This window comes from Schistocerca piceifrons, chromosome 6 (genome assembly GCF_021461385.2).
Source record: "Schistocerca piceifrons isolate TAMUIC-IGC-003096 chromosome 6, iqSchPice1.1, whole genome shotgun sequence".
NCBI classification, from domain to species: domain Eukaryota; kingdom Metazoa; phylum Arthropoda; class Insecta; order Orthoptera; family Acrididae; genus Schistocerca; species Schistocerca piceifrons.
The window spans coordinates 431,885,173-431,898,246 of record NC_060143.1 but is presented as its reverse complement, the minus strand read 5'-3'; the positions used below and the strand labels follow the sequence as shown (position 1 = coordinate 431,898,246).

The 13,074-nt window shown below is 41.2% G+C and overlaps 1 protein-coding gene across 3 annotated transcripts in view; it reads left to right on the top strand.

The window, feature by feature from the left end:
- The first annotated feature begins 9,260 nt into the window (after positions 1-9,260).
- Positions 9,261-13,074, top strand: part of LOC124802978 (ankyrin repeat and IBR domain-containing protein 1-like) — a 579,445-nt gene continuing 575,631 nt past the window's right edge. For all 3 annotated transcript variants that reach the window (XM_047264079.1, XM_047264078.1, XM_047264080.1), the window contains exon 1: positions 9,261-9,432. The gene's annotated coding sequence lies outside the window, so the exon portion shown is untranslated. The remainder of the gene's footprint in view (positions 9,433-13,074) is intronic.

Below are 13,074 nucleotides of genomic sequence, written 5' to 3'. Positions count from 1 at the left end.
CCGTATGACAGTTAACATTTACAATACCTAAGGTGAATCCAAGTACAAGTACGTTTGACAAGATGACTACATACGAATTAAGTCCTACCATAGCAACGTAATATTTGTACGCTGGCCACATTGCTTGTATGCGTGGCTAGGTGCAAGGTACTGTTTGAATACGACATTCCAGTCCTGCGTGCAGTGAGACAATGTTACTTGAGCATTGAACGTCGTTAGGTATACTCAGGTGGAGGGCGCTGAAGGGAGTGCGCCATGGGGAGGTTGTTTTATTTTACAGAATTACAAAATAACGGTTACATATGACCACAAATAATATCCATTTTAGCTTGATATTAAAACACAATCACAACATAAAGGAGGGATGTACAAAAGAAATCTTTCGAACACATACATTTCACACCTCGTAGTGGCGCCAGTGGACAGTCCTTATTATACTAAAATAACTGTAGCTCACATATTAGAACACAATTCAAATTTTTTACACAAAAAGCTAAAATATCCAAGAGGAGGCCACGACTTTGGGATCACGAATATACTTAAAACTTTGTGTAGCCTTAGTAAGCCATTAAAACAACATGGTGTACAAGTAGCAAGGTGCACTACAGTGGAAATCCAGAGAAAATCACAAGAGAAGTTTTACGCGTCTATTATGTGTGATGTATCCGTGCGAAGGTGTCTCATATAAGAAGTCATTGTGGAAAAGTAGCTATCTTTCGCACTTTGCAAGAGGGTTGTAGACGAGACGACGGTTCCAAACCTGTCAACACTTATTTTTCAAAAATGGTTCAAACGGCTCTGAGCACTATGGGACTTAACTGCTGAGGTCATCAGTCCCCTAGAACTTAGAACTACTTAAACATAACTAACCTAAGGACATCACACACATCCATACCCGAGGCGGATCCGAACCTGCGACCGTAGCGGTTGCGCGGTTCCAGACTGTAGCACCTAGAACCGCTCGGCCACTCCGGCCAGCACTTATTTTTCAATCAATATCTTTTTTATCACTGGTCACATTAAACGTGGTTTTTCACGAAGTTGTAGTGAATATCGTATGTTTTATTGCATCGTCTATAGCATTATAGCAATAAAGCATATAACATCATGCTTGCAAAGTCAATTCATACTGACCAGAACCATGCAGCTTCAACACGATATCACAGTTCAAGAGTAGTGACTGGCGTATTAACGAGCCAGTTGTCGGCCACCATTGACCAGACGTCTTCAATTACTGAGAGATCTGGAGAATGTGCTGGCCAGGGCAGCAGTCGAAGATTTTCTATATCCACAAAGGCCCTTACAGGATCTGCAACATGCGGTCGTGCATTATCTTGCTGAAATGTAGGGTTTCGCAGGGATCGAATGAAGGGTAGAGCCCCGGGTCGTAACACATCTGAAATGTAACGTCCACTGTTCAAAGTGCCGTCAATGCGAACAAGAGGTGACCGAGACGTGTAACCAATGGCACCCCATACCATCACGCCGGGTGATACGCCAGTATGGCGATGACGAATACACGCTTCCAATGTGTATTCACTGCGATGTCGCCAAACACGGATGCGACCATCATGATGTTGTAAACAGAACCTGGATTCATCCAAAAAATTGGCGTTTTGCCATTCATGCACCCAGGTTTGTCGTTGAGTACACCATCGCAGGCGCTCCTGTCTGTGATGCAGCGTCAAGGGTAACCGTAGCCATGGTATCCGAACTGATAGTGCATGCTGCTGCAAACGTCGTCGAACTGTTCGTGCAGATGGTTGTTGTCTTGCAAACGTCCCCATCTGTTGACTCAGGGATCGAGACGTGGCTGCACGATCCGTTACAGCCGTGCGGATAAGATGCATGTCATCTCAACTGCTAATGATACGAGGCCGTTGGGATCCAGCACGGCGTTCCGTATTACCCTCCTGAGCCCACCGATTCCATAATCTGCTAACAATAATTGGATATCGACCAACGCGAGGAGCAATGTCGCGATACGATAAACCGCAATCGCGATAGACTAAAATCCGACCTTTATCAAAGTCGGAAACGCGATGGTACGCATTTTTCCTCCTTACACGAGGCATCACAACAACTTTTCACCAGGCAACGCCGGTCAACTGCTGTTTGTGTGTGAGAAATCGGTTGGAAACTTTCCTCACGTCAGCACGTTGTAGGTGTCTCCACCGGCGCCAACCTTGTGTGAATGTTCTAAAAAGCTAATTATTGGCATATCACAGCATCTTCTTCCTGTCGGTTAAATTTCGCGACTGTAGTACGTCATCTTCGTGGTGTAGTAATTGTAATGGCCAGTAGTGTACATGCACCGTGCGTGTGTCTAACAAGCAGTCAGTCCTCACCAGATGATGCTCCTATCTCAAGGTTTAAATCAATCGTAAAGCGGTGGTAATACTGTTCTGGCTGATCACTTAACTTACCAACTTCCTCATTTGTGACACGATCATACATTTTAACGTAAATGTCTACAGAAGTGTCTGTGTTTCCACGACAGCAAGTCGGCATTCAACTTCTTTTGTTGAAGGCCAATATTCAGCACCACACAGTTTCACTGAACGGACTACAGATCGGTGTACTTTTGACTTGAACCTGTTTGGGATAATGAGTCACAGAGTACACCAGCACAGATTGCCACTTGAGCCATGTGTAGCTCAGAGGATTAGAGATTCCCACCAGCTCCTAATGCACTTAAAAGTCCTTACGGTTTGCAGATCAACACCATTGATTCTGACGGCATCCTAGTCATTTACATCCGCAGTAAGGTATTGCGTTTTCCTCGTGTTGGATCGTACTTATTTGTGCAAGACAGTCGTTCCAGGCTTTTCGTGTCATGGTGGAGCAGTCTGACTCATCCTACTAGTTCATCAGGTTCTCCGTTTGTAGCACCGCACACCAGATCAACTTGTGTGGCGTTCGGCCAAAGTCCCTTTCTGGTTAGAGGAAGGTAAAGTGCAGGTGCCTTGACTTTTCACACTGTTTTTCAGCAGCATGGATTGCATTCGCCGGCCCACAGCCCTTCACAGATCCATATCTACTGACGGTGAGACTGATAATTTATAGTTTTTTTTTTTTTTTTTTTAATCCGTTCAGAGACTTTTATTGTGTGTGTAGAAAGTACATTGGGCGAAAATTGTAGCTGTTGTGCTACATGTCCAATCAGGCGGAATCGTCCCCCCCACCCCCAACCCCACCCCCCAAAAACTTTGTTGCCGAAATATATCAGCCATTTAGTTGAATCCTATCCCTTTGCTTTCCAAAGGTCCGTTGGCATATCATCCGGTCCCGCTGCCTTTCCATTTTCCATTTTATGCAATGCATCGACAAACTCATCCTTGGTGATTGGTGTAATGAACACCTGTACAGGTGTTGACACTGAAAGTGGAGCGAGTGGAAACTACTCACTGCAATTTTTTTCGTTTGTTTTAGTAAGTTCTTTAATCTCCCTGGATAGTTTATTGTACAACATTATCCCTTGGATGAAAATGTTATTTAGAGATTTATATTTACTCTTCCTTGGTAAATATAAATTTAATGTAGATCTTATTGTATGGTTATGAACAGAGCTGTTTGTATTGTATCTAACAACCTTATTTTTGGTGTACATAATTGGCTGGTGAATACAATCAAATGATGTAGTTAAAATCCCAACGTTTGGATTAGATGTTTACAATGAGCTCAGTGACTATTTTGGTTAATATTCTTATGATCCTTCTCTGTAGTTTGAACACTATGTTCATTTCTGTGCATTTGTTCCCCTTACCCCATTGGGAATACAATGAAATTTTTTGTAAAATATTTGGCTTCGGGGCATTCTGTTTCATGCTCCTTCCATTTCTCCCTGTAAGTGTTGATTTTTTCCGTTATAAGAATATTTTAAGCTAATTTCTAATAGCTATCTTCTAGTTAACTCGTCTGAGGAATTTCATTTCTTGCTTCACTATTATATTAATGTCTTCCATGTTTCCTGAAATTTTGTTGTCTCAGTTTTTGTAACCTTACCTTGGTGAAAATAGATGTCACAGTCCAGGTACTTAAAATGATTTACTTGCTCGATTATTTTTTTATTTAACTATTTTTGTTTCCACTTGCCTTTTTCCTCTGGATGTCATTACTTTTGCTTTTCTACAGATAGTATGAAATTATAATTTTGACCAATTTAGTTAAATTCAAATACATGTCTTTGTACTTCTAACTCTTCTTCTGAAGTGGCTAGTGTAGTCTCGTCGTCAGCATACATTAATGTTTTTAATTGATGTTCCTCACCTGGTTTTACTCCTCCGTTGTTTTTATTTCCTTATTCCACTTTTTAATCATGTCATCTATATACAAACTGAACAAAACTGATGAAATACTGCGACCTTGTTTAACTCCTTGATTAGTTATAATTATATTCTTACTCAATTTGTTCCCTGCTTTTATTACAAGTTTAGATTCATTGTATAAGCTTTTTATGGCCCATGTCAATTGTTGCGGAATTCCATTTTGATGTAACAGAAAGCCGTGGTGAAGAATCCTTCTCTTATGGAAGAACACCTGAAATCATAGTTCCCCGTCCTCCAGGAACAGTGGTTAGGTTATAGTCCAGTAGCTTCTACTAGTAAAACAACTAACGCCTTTCAAGCTTTCAGCACATACGAATAGTATGTAACTAAAAAAACGATGGTTGCTACGCTCTGATGCCAGAACTGTAACACCACTGGCACACTGATGGCATTCTGTTTCCAACTTCCTTTGCGTATTCACGACCGAGCTACGTGGTGCGGTGTTCAGCACTGCACTCGCATTAGGAAGCAAGACGGTTGAAACCAGCGTCCTGCCAGCCTTATTTAGGTTTTCCGTGATTTCCTTAAATAGCTTCAGGCAAATGCTTGGACGGTTCCTTTGGAAGGGCACAGCTGATTTTCTTTCCCATCCTTCCCTAATCCAATGGGACCGATGACCTAGCTGTTTGGTCCCCTCCTTCAAACAAACCAACAAAAGCATATTCACGTTACTTAGAATCAATATCCTTTCCTAAAACTTTTGTCTTTGTTACACAGACTATCGAGGTACTATCTACATTTAACTTCATAGTATCATTTTTCCTCTTCCAACTAAAATCCATGGCATTGTTTCCTTCGTTTTCATTATGTATGGACCCACTCTAAACTTCCGCGAGGTTTTAGTTTGCTTTCACTCCGAGGAGTCTTATTGCGTATCATGACTGTGATATTCCTGTCATCAGCAACGAGAATTCTTTCCCCCATGTCTAATTGTATGGGAGATCATGGATGTGTGCCAGCAACAGTACTGTTGTCAGTGTGCTACACTGAGCAACTCCTGTGTTAATGCAGTTTGATGTTTTAGCCTTATTCGAGGTTTGGGTTATCTCTACTCTTTGTGCCCAGTTTTCCAAGTAGGTGTTAAGTTTGGTTTTGGATATTTTTATTGTCTTTTCTCTTCAGCACATATAAAATGCTCATTCAAGTAAGTTTGTTAGCTGGTGAATGTCATTATGCTTTTTTGTCTCATCCTGTTAACTGTTTTACGACTATTTCGATTTTGTTCTCTTCATTGTATATTATTTCGTCTTGCAGCTATCAGCACCATCCCATAAATGTTTATGTAGTATGTATGGGAAAAATTTAAGAACTATGGCTCATTATTACTTTTTTTCATGGAAATGAGTTACTTCAGGATCTGTGAGGATTTTGTAATACGTGCTGTTATCCATTTGTTTGAGTGAGACATTGCTACTGATTTAAGTAGTGTCGAAAACAAGATTTCAAACTTCACTTTAAATAATATTGAGAGTTTGTCACGTACATTGGTTTCTCTATACACTTCATCCCAATTCTGGTCTGCTAGTTCTCTTGAACAATCGTGCATTTTGATTTCCGATAAAAAAAACTGTAGTACCTTCGTAGATATTTGTTTTTAATGTTGTCATTCGCCGGAAACGGTCTGAGGTCGTAAGATCTTTTACAGTTACGTCAGAGTTTTTCCCTTTTCCATATTTGTGGCCACATGGTCGATTACGATGCTGACGTTAAAGTTACCATTGTTGCACTGTTGACCAACAGCGATATGCTGAAACTGTGAAGGATGTTTATTCGGGTACCACTGGTTTCATCTGTGATATTTTTTTATGTTCATTTCTCCCCATAAAATTAGGTTGATTTTTGTAATTGAAAGGTTTAAACTGACTTCGTGATGTCCGAAGTGCCTAACAGCATTTGTACCGAAGCTCTTTAGCGGATTCATCAGATCTGAAGGTGTCTACAAGCCGAAACCGGCAATATGAATGTTTTATATATATTTTAAGAGTTCTTGAAGTAATAAATTATTATACAGTTCAACAGGCGGTATTTCAATATGTTTGTATCCACCAGCGTCTATTGAATGGGTGTTCGTTTTTTTTTTATATAAATACATTATCCTTAAGCCTCGGCAAAAGTCTTGTAGTAAGGCTCTGTCCTTTCACATAACGATAGTACTACATATTAAATTTCTTCGTTTCTAGGTCAGTGTTCAGTGACGAAATACCGTGGAGTTCAAAGATCGGAGCTCAACTTTACCGTTTGTATTTTCTGATAGATGGTGGTTAAGTTTGTAAAATGTCCAATTTTACTTGTTTCAATGCGTTCTTTTTCTTTACAGCAACTTTTAAGTTTACCTTTCAGTGTCAGAATCTATCATGTGAGTGCTTACTGCAGTTTTTCTTTTTAATTGACGGATATACTGTCCAGGCAGCGAAATGCGCTATCTCCATTTATCCTAAAAGAGAGCCCCTTTTTCTATCCATGGCAACAAGTATTTATCGATGCGTGATCCCGACGTTAAACCCTATACTTTCATAAATCAGAGCCCTGTCTATCTTCCAACATTAGTCCTAGGTGTGTACAGGCTGTGTCTAGTGAAACCCCATCTATAGAGTAATATGCGCAAAGTCAGCTGCCATTAGTGCCGTTTGTAACACAAAAATTATCCACCACACTGCTCCATTAAGACGGTAACTGCATGCTTGACAAACACACCTATGCAAGCTTGCTTGTGGAAGTATTCACAAATTCCTCACGCTTCCATCCGGCTCAAAAATACTTGTACAAGCATCAGAAAATGTCGAGCTCAGGTGACGATGCGCTGGCTTTGGCAGTATTTTTGTATATGTTACGAAAAACGCAAACGAGGAAACGTGATGAGGAAAAGTTGATGAAGAAAGGAAAATGTTATTCATATATTAAGTATTTGCTGCAGATAAGCTACGAAAACTGACTCACAACATTGCTGCTTTTCTTCTTTTTTCCTCCATGTAATACTGTATTCGTTGATTTGTCCTACTTTACAGTACAAACTTTGTACAGAATGTAACTGAACAGGACCGAATAAAAATTAAATCATATCGTCTTACTGACGAATTCTTGCGCAAGCCTATTCTTGATACACAGCTCAAACATGCATACGCTAGGACGCTTGCACAAGCATCCATATTCGAAATTTGATCATACATCAAGCCTCTTGTACGGTCCTGATGCTTGCGCAAATTTATTCTACGCACGCAAAAGCATGCTTGGGCAATCACATTTGCGCATGCGTGCTTGTTAAGCATTCAGTTACGTGTGTGGCCGCCTATAAGACGAGGCCGATCATGGCGGTGGAACACGTGTACATTGGTTTCCGCTTATTGTACTGATTCGTAGCTTTTCTGAAAGGTAATTCCTGCACCAAACACAAATAACCCGACAGTATCCGATTACAAGATTAGGGTAAACGTCTGGAGCCAATTCATTTAAATGATTAGTGGTGATGATACGAAGCAATATGAAAGTGCAGGAACGCGTGATATTAATAGTAGGGAAGATAGACTGATGCAGGAAAGGTTAGATTTGTTGGGGAAGAGCAGTGCATTTGTTAAAGAAACTGTGCACAGAACGATACTGCTTACAAAGTTTATGGCAGAATGCTGCTACAACGTGTCGTATCCTCATCAGGTAGGCACAGCATCGAAACCGAGAAAGGGGCTGTAGTAGTAAGACAGCGAACTCCTATTTGGGAGGACATCGGTTGTATAATGTATAATATATAATGTTTACCCATCCCCCTCCTCCCTCCGTCACGAAATTAATGCCTCAGATATGTCCTATGAATTTCCCCTCTTTTAGTCAAGTTGTGTCAAATTTTAGTTTTTCGATGTGGTTGATTACTTGGGGCGGTGGTTCCCTACATCAAATATAAGATCGCCACCCAAGTAACTTTCGACACAGCCAAAATTGCTTGACACCATACGTTAAATGCAGTGTTAAACATCAGTAGCCACCTGACCATGATCCTATCGGTTTCAAACTGGTAATGGCGGTATTTGTTCTTAATAAATAGTATTGTTAACAGTGGATGGTTGCTGTTTTTACTTTCTTGCAAGAATTTATCTGTAATATAAGACAGGTCAGGGCTCCTACAGAGGCTTAGACATTTCTTATTTCATTCACCTTCTATCGTTCACAGCTGTACTCGTTTCATAAGATAAAGAGAAGTCAGAGTGTAATCTATTCCTGTTTTGGTCACTTTTACATTGCGAGACAGAACAGGTTGCAGCATAGTGCTTCTGAGTCCACCTACAATGTCGAGCCAAAACATTTTGTACACTTGAGCGGAAGTGAAGCCATGAGGACGCGTACTTGTGTAGCTCAGGCGGTAGAGTAGCCGTCCGCGAAAGGGAAAGTTCTCGAGTTCGAATCTCCGTCCGGCCCACGGTTTTAATCTGTCAGGATGTTTAGTAAATGTCAGCTGCAATCGTCGATAAACTCTACCGTCTTGCAAGGCAGGACAAGAAAATGTCAAACTCTTATTGAGTCTTGTTTTTGGTGGTTTGTTCGGGGGAAGGGACCAGGCAGCAAGGTCATCGGTGCCATCAGATGAGGGAGGGCTGGGGAAGGAAGTCGGCCGTGCCCTTTCAAAGGAAGCATCCCAGCATTTGCCTGAAGCGATTTATCAGGATGATCGGACGCGGGTTTGATTTTTTGGTGACCTTTAGATAGTCTATCGTTATTGACGTTGTGCTTCCATGTCCACCTATTTTTATGAGTTATGTTTTCCGAGGATCCCTATTAGAAGAAAGGAGTCAGCTACAGCGCAGAAGCAGTTCCACGCGCAGTGCAGTATGCAGATCAGGGAGCAGAGAGCGACGACCCTCCCAGATAGGCGCAGAGGGCAGGCGATTAGGTGACACGCGGGTCTCTCGAACAGCTGACGAAGCGCCAGTAAGGCGCAGTTCGCGAGCTCTGCTCTAGTGCAGGTGAATCACCCGAGACGCTGCCGCTTCTTCAATGAAACGTGCGCAAAAGTGAATTCGACATTTTCTTTTCCTTCTACCTCATGGTGCGCGTGCAGTGAGCCCTAGCGTTTCGCATTGTTATAAACTGGAGATTGCGAAATAGTAATTCGTCACAGGTATGTACCCATGCATTCCTTCTTCCATTTACTATACGTCATTTTTACGTTTTATTGACTGGGGCTAGAAACGACTCTCCACACTTGAAACTACTAACTGTGGCTTATCTACACTGGTTGTGTTGCTGAGCTGTTCTCGTCACTGAGTTGTTGTTGCTGTTGTGGTCTTCAGTCCTGAGACTGGTTTGATGCAGCTCTCCATGCTACTCTATCTAACCATACAGTGAAGCTGCATGCCCTCAGGAAAAATTACGGCTGTAGTTTCAGTCAATCATCCAGACTGTTGCCCCTGAAACTACTGAAAAGGCTGCTGCCCCTCTTCGGGAACCACACGTTTGTCTGGCCTCTCAACGGATACCCCGCCATTGTGGTTGCACCTACGGTACGGCTATCTGTATCGCTGAGGCACGCAAGCCTCCCTATCAACGGCAAGGTCCATGGTTCATGGGGGAAGGGGGGGCATTGAGTTAAAAAAGAAAAAGTTCATGCTTCATTTCAGTACTGATAAACGATAAAAATCTCTTGTGGGAAAATGAAACGCCTACAGCCGTCCATGTGATTTTATTTATTTTGTTGCAAACAGTTTCGGCGCTTCAATGCGCCATCTTCAAGCTGTAGTTGATGCGGAAGGGGTTGACACCATCCATATATATATATATCTCATCAGTGGACAGCATAACTGGTCACACAGACTCTCTGAAATCGTTGGTGTCAGCACTCTAATTATCGACTGATGAGATATATATAGGGATCGTGTCAACCCCCTCCGTATCAACTGCAACCTGAAGATCGCGCATCGAAGCGCCGAAACTGGTTGCAACAAAATAAGTAAAATCGTGAGGGCGGTTGTAGGCGTTTCATTTTCTCACAATAGTAAAAGGCCGCCGTTCGAAAGACCTCCTCAAAACGATGGACATATAAAAATCTCTGGCGGAATCACGATCACGTGATGTAAAGGTAATCATAAAACCGTTTACTTATGCAGTATCAGTATGCTGTTTAGCGATCCTTGAAAACCACCTCTCTACCTTTTTTTGACTTCAACCTGACTGAGCGACATTAATGATTCCAGTATTAATGTCCTGAAAATATACATCTACAGCTTCATCATACTCCTTAAGCCATCTAACGACGTGTGACGGAGGGTACGACTAACTGATCCCTCCAACACTGTTCCACTCCCGAATAGCGCATGGGGAGAACGTTGGTAAGACTTTGTATTGGCTCTAATTTCTCTCGCATTTTCTCCTCGCGGTCATTATGCGAGACGTATGGAGAAGGGGGGGGGGGGGGGGACTCATATGTTGTCCGACTCTTCCCGGAAAGTGTTCTCTCGAACTATCAATAGTAAATCTCTCCGTGATGCACAACGTTTCTCTTTTAACGCCTGCCAATGAAGTTAGTTGAGCTCTCCGTAACGCTCTCGCACCGGCTAAACGATCCCTTGACGAAACGCGCCGCTATTCGTTGGAGCTTCTCTATCTCTTGTATCAGTCCTACCTGGTAGGGATCCCACATAGATGAACAATACTCAAGAATCGATCGAACAAGCGCCTTATAAGCTACTTCCTTCGTGGATGAGTGACATTTCCTTAAGATTCTTGCTATGAATCTGAGTCTGGCATCTGCTTTTCCCACTATTTGTTTTATGTGGTCATTCCACTTAAGGTCGCTCTGGATAGTTACTCCTAGATATTTTACTGTAGATCTTTCCAGTGGTCTGTTTCGCAAAACTTTGACGTATGAATAGACAATAATGTGATCTGACTTCTGTTGGTGAGATATTATGTAGTAAGCAGACTAACAGCACAACGAAATTTATGAAAGGACCTCTAAAATGTAGTGAAGTAGTGGAAAATCATAAGAAATATATTCACGTATTGGAGCGCAAACTGTAAGTGCGGTTGGTCAACCTATAAGCGGGGTTGCCTCTTCTCTTATAGAGAAAATGCGTGCTATGAAAATGTAAAATGCGCCTTATATTGCCTAACATCTGATGATGCAAAGCATAAATCACGAAGTAACCAAATACTGAAGTCTTCAGAATTTAGCACGTGTCTCTAAGTTGTCAGCAGCTCAAACCTATCTTGAATTTGCTGTAAATCGCGTGCATAGGAGAACGATATCGCATTTGTTGGAAGCAGCTTCTCGTTATATCAGTTCTATGGAAGACAGATTACTTTTCAGTAAGCTTGCATTATTCATGAACCGCAGCAAAATGTGACTTTTATTTAAATAAAAAACATTCTAATGTAACACGTTTTTACAACGGACAAAGAAGTACAAAATAACTTCTCCCATACCCATACAGACCCCTAACCCCATACACATAGTTCTGAAAATCTGTGCCTGTGAATTTTTAATAACTATGACAACACTTGAAAAATTTAAAACTAAAAGAGCGGTGCACATGCAACAGCTAATTAATGCATCAATAGTTCACCTAAGTCACTAACAGTTTTATAGCACTGCAAATGATAAGAACTGTTATGTGAGTTTTCTTGGCAACTGATTCTCTCTACAATCCTTAAAATTATCTATTGCATCACCCCACCTCTTTCGTTTTAAATTTTACAAGTATTGTCATAGCTATTAAAAAACTCATAAGTACAAAATTTCGTGAATGTATGTGCGAAATTTGGAATTTGTGTGCGTCTAAGGCAAATTATTTTACAATATTTTAACATGTTCTTAAAATGATTTTTATTTAAATTAATATTTTTCTACTTTATTGGCTTGTTTGCTTTTAAATCTATTTCTTCTTCTTCGATAATATTACAACAGGGAAATGTGGTAAATTACAGGTTTACTTCAGTGTGTCTTCACCTGAGTTGACATATATTGCTTCCTCCTACGTATATCTCGCGAAAAAACTGTGAATTTAAGAATTAGAGACATTCGAGTTCATGCAGGTGCTTACCAGCAATCGTTATTACCGTGAAACATTGTCGACTGGAAAATAACATTGAGAATCAGAGATGGTACAGAAAGTACCCTTCGCCACACACCAGACAAGAAAGGGAATCCGTATTGCATTGTTATCCAGTTCTGAGCTATGGTGAAAATTCCAAATCTGTTGGTTGGCTCTGAGCACTATGCGACTTAACGTCTGAGGTCATCAGTCGCCTAGAAGTTAGAACTAATTAAACCTAACTAACCTAAGGACATCACACACATCCATGCCCGAGGCAGGATTCGAACCTGCGACCGTAGTGGTCGCTCGGCTCAGGACTGTAGCGCCTAGAACCGCACGGCCACTCCTGCCGGCAAATCTGTTGGTCATGGGGAAGTTAGTTTAGAATCAGTTGCAAAATTTGTACCGAACAAAGAGACAGAAAAACAAAATACCCTCCACCACATACTAGACACGAAAGCGGAGCAATATTGCATCGTCATCAAGTTCTGAGCTATGTTGAAAGTTTCAAGTCTCTAGTTCATCGGGAAGCTAGTCTGAAGTCAATTGCAAGAATTGTACCGAACGCACAAACGACAAAAAAGCGAGGTAATAAAAGCCTGTTAAAAAGCACATATAATTTGAGCATGAACCTCGTAAGATTCAGAAATATTTATGGAAGAGAACTAATGAAGGACAGAATTGAAACTAAGGAATAAGCATGACAGTTCACAAGAAAAGATACAAAA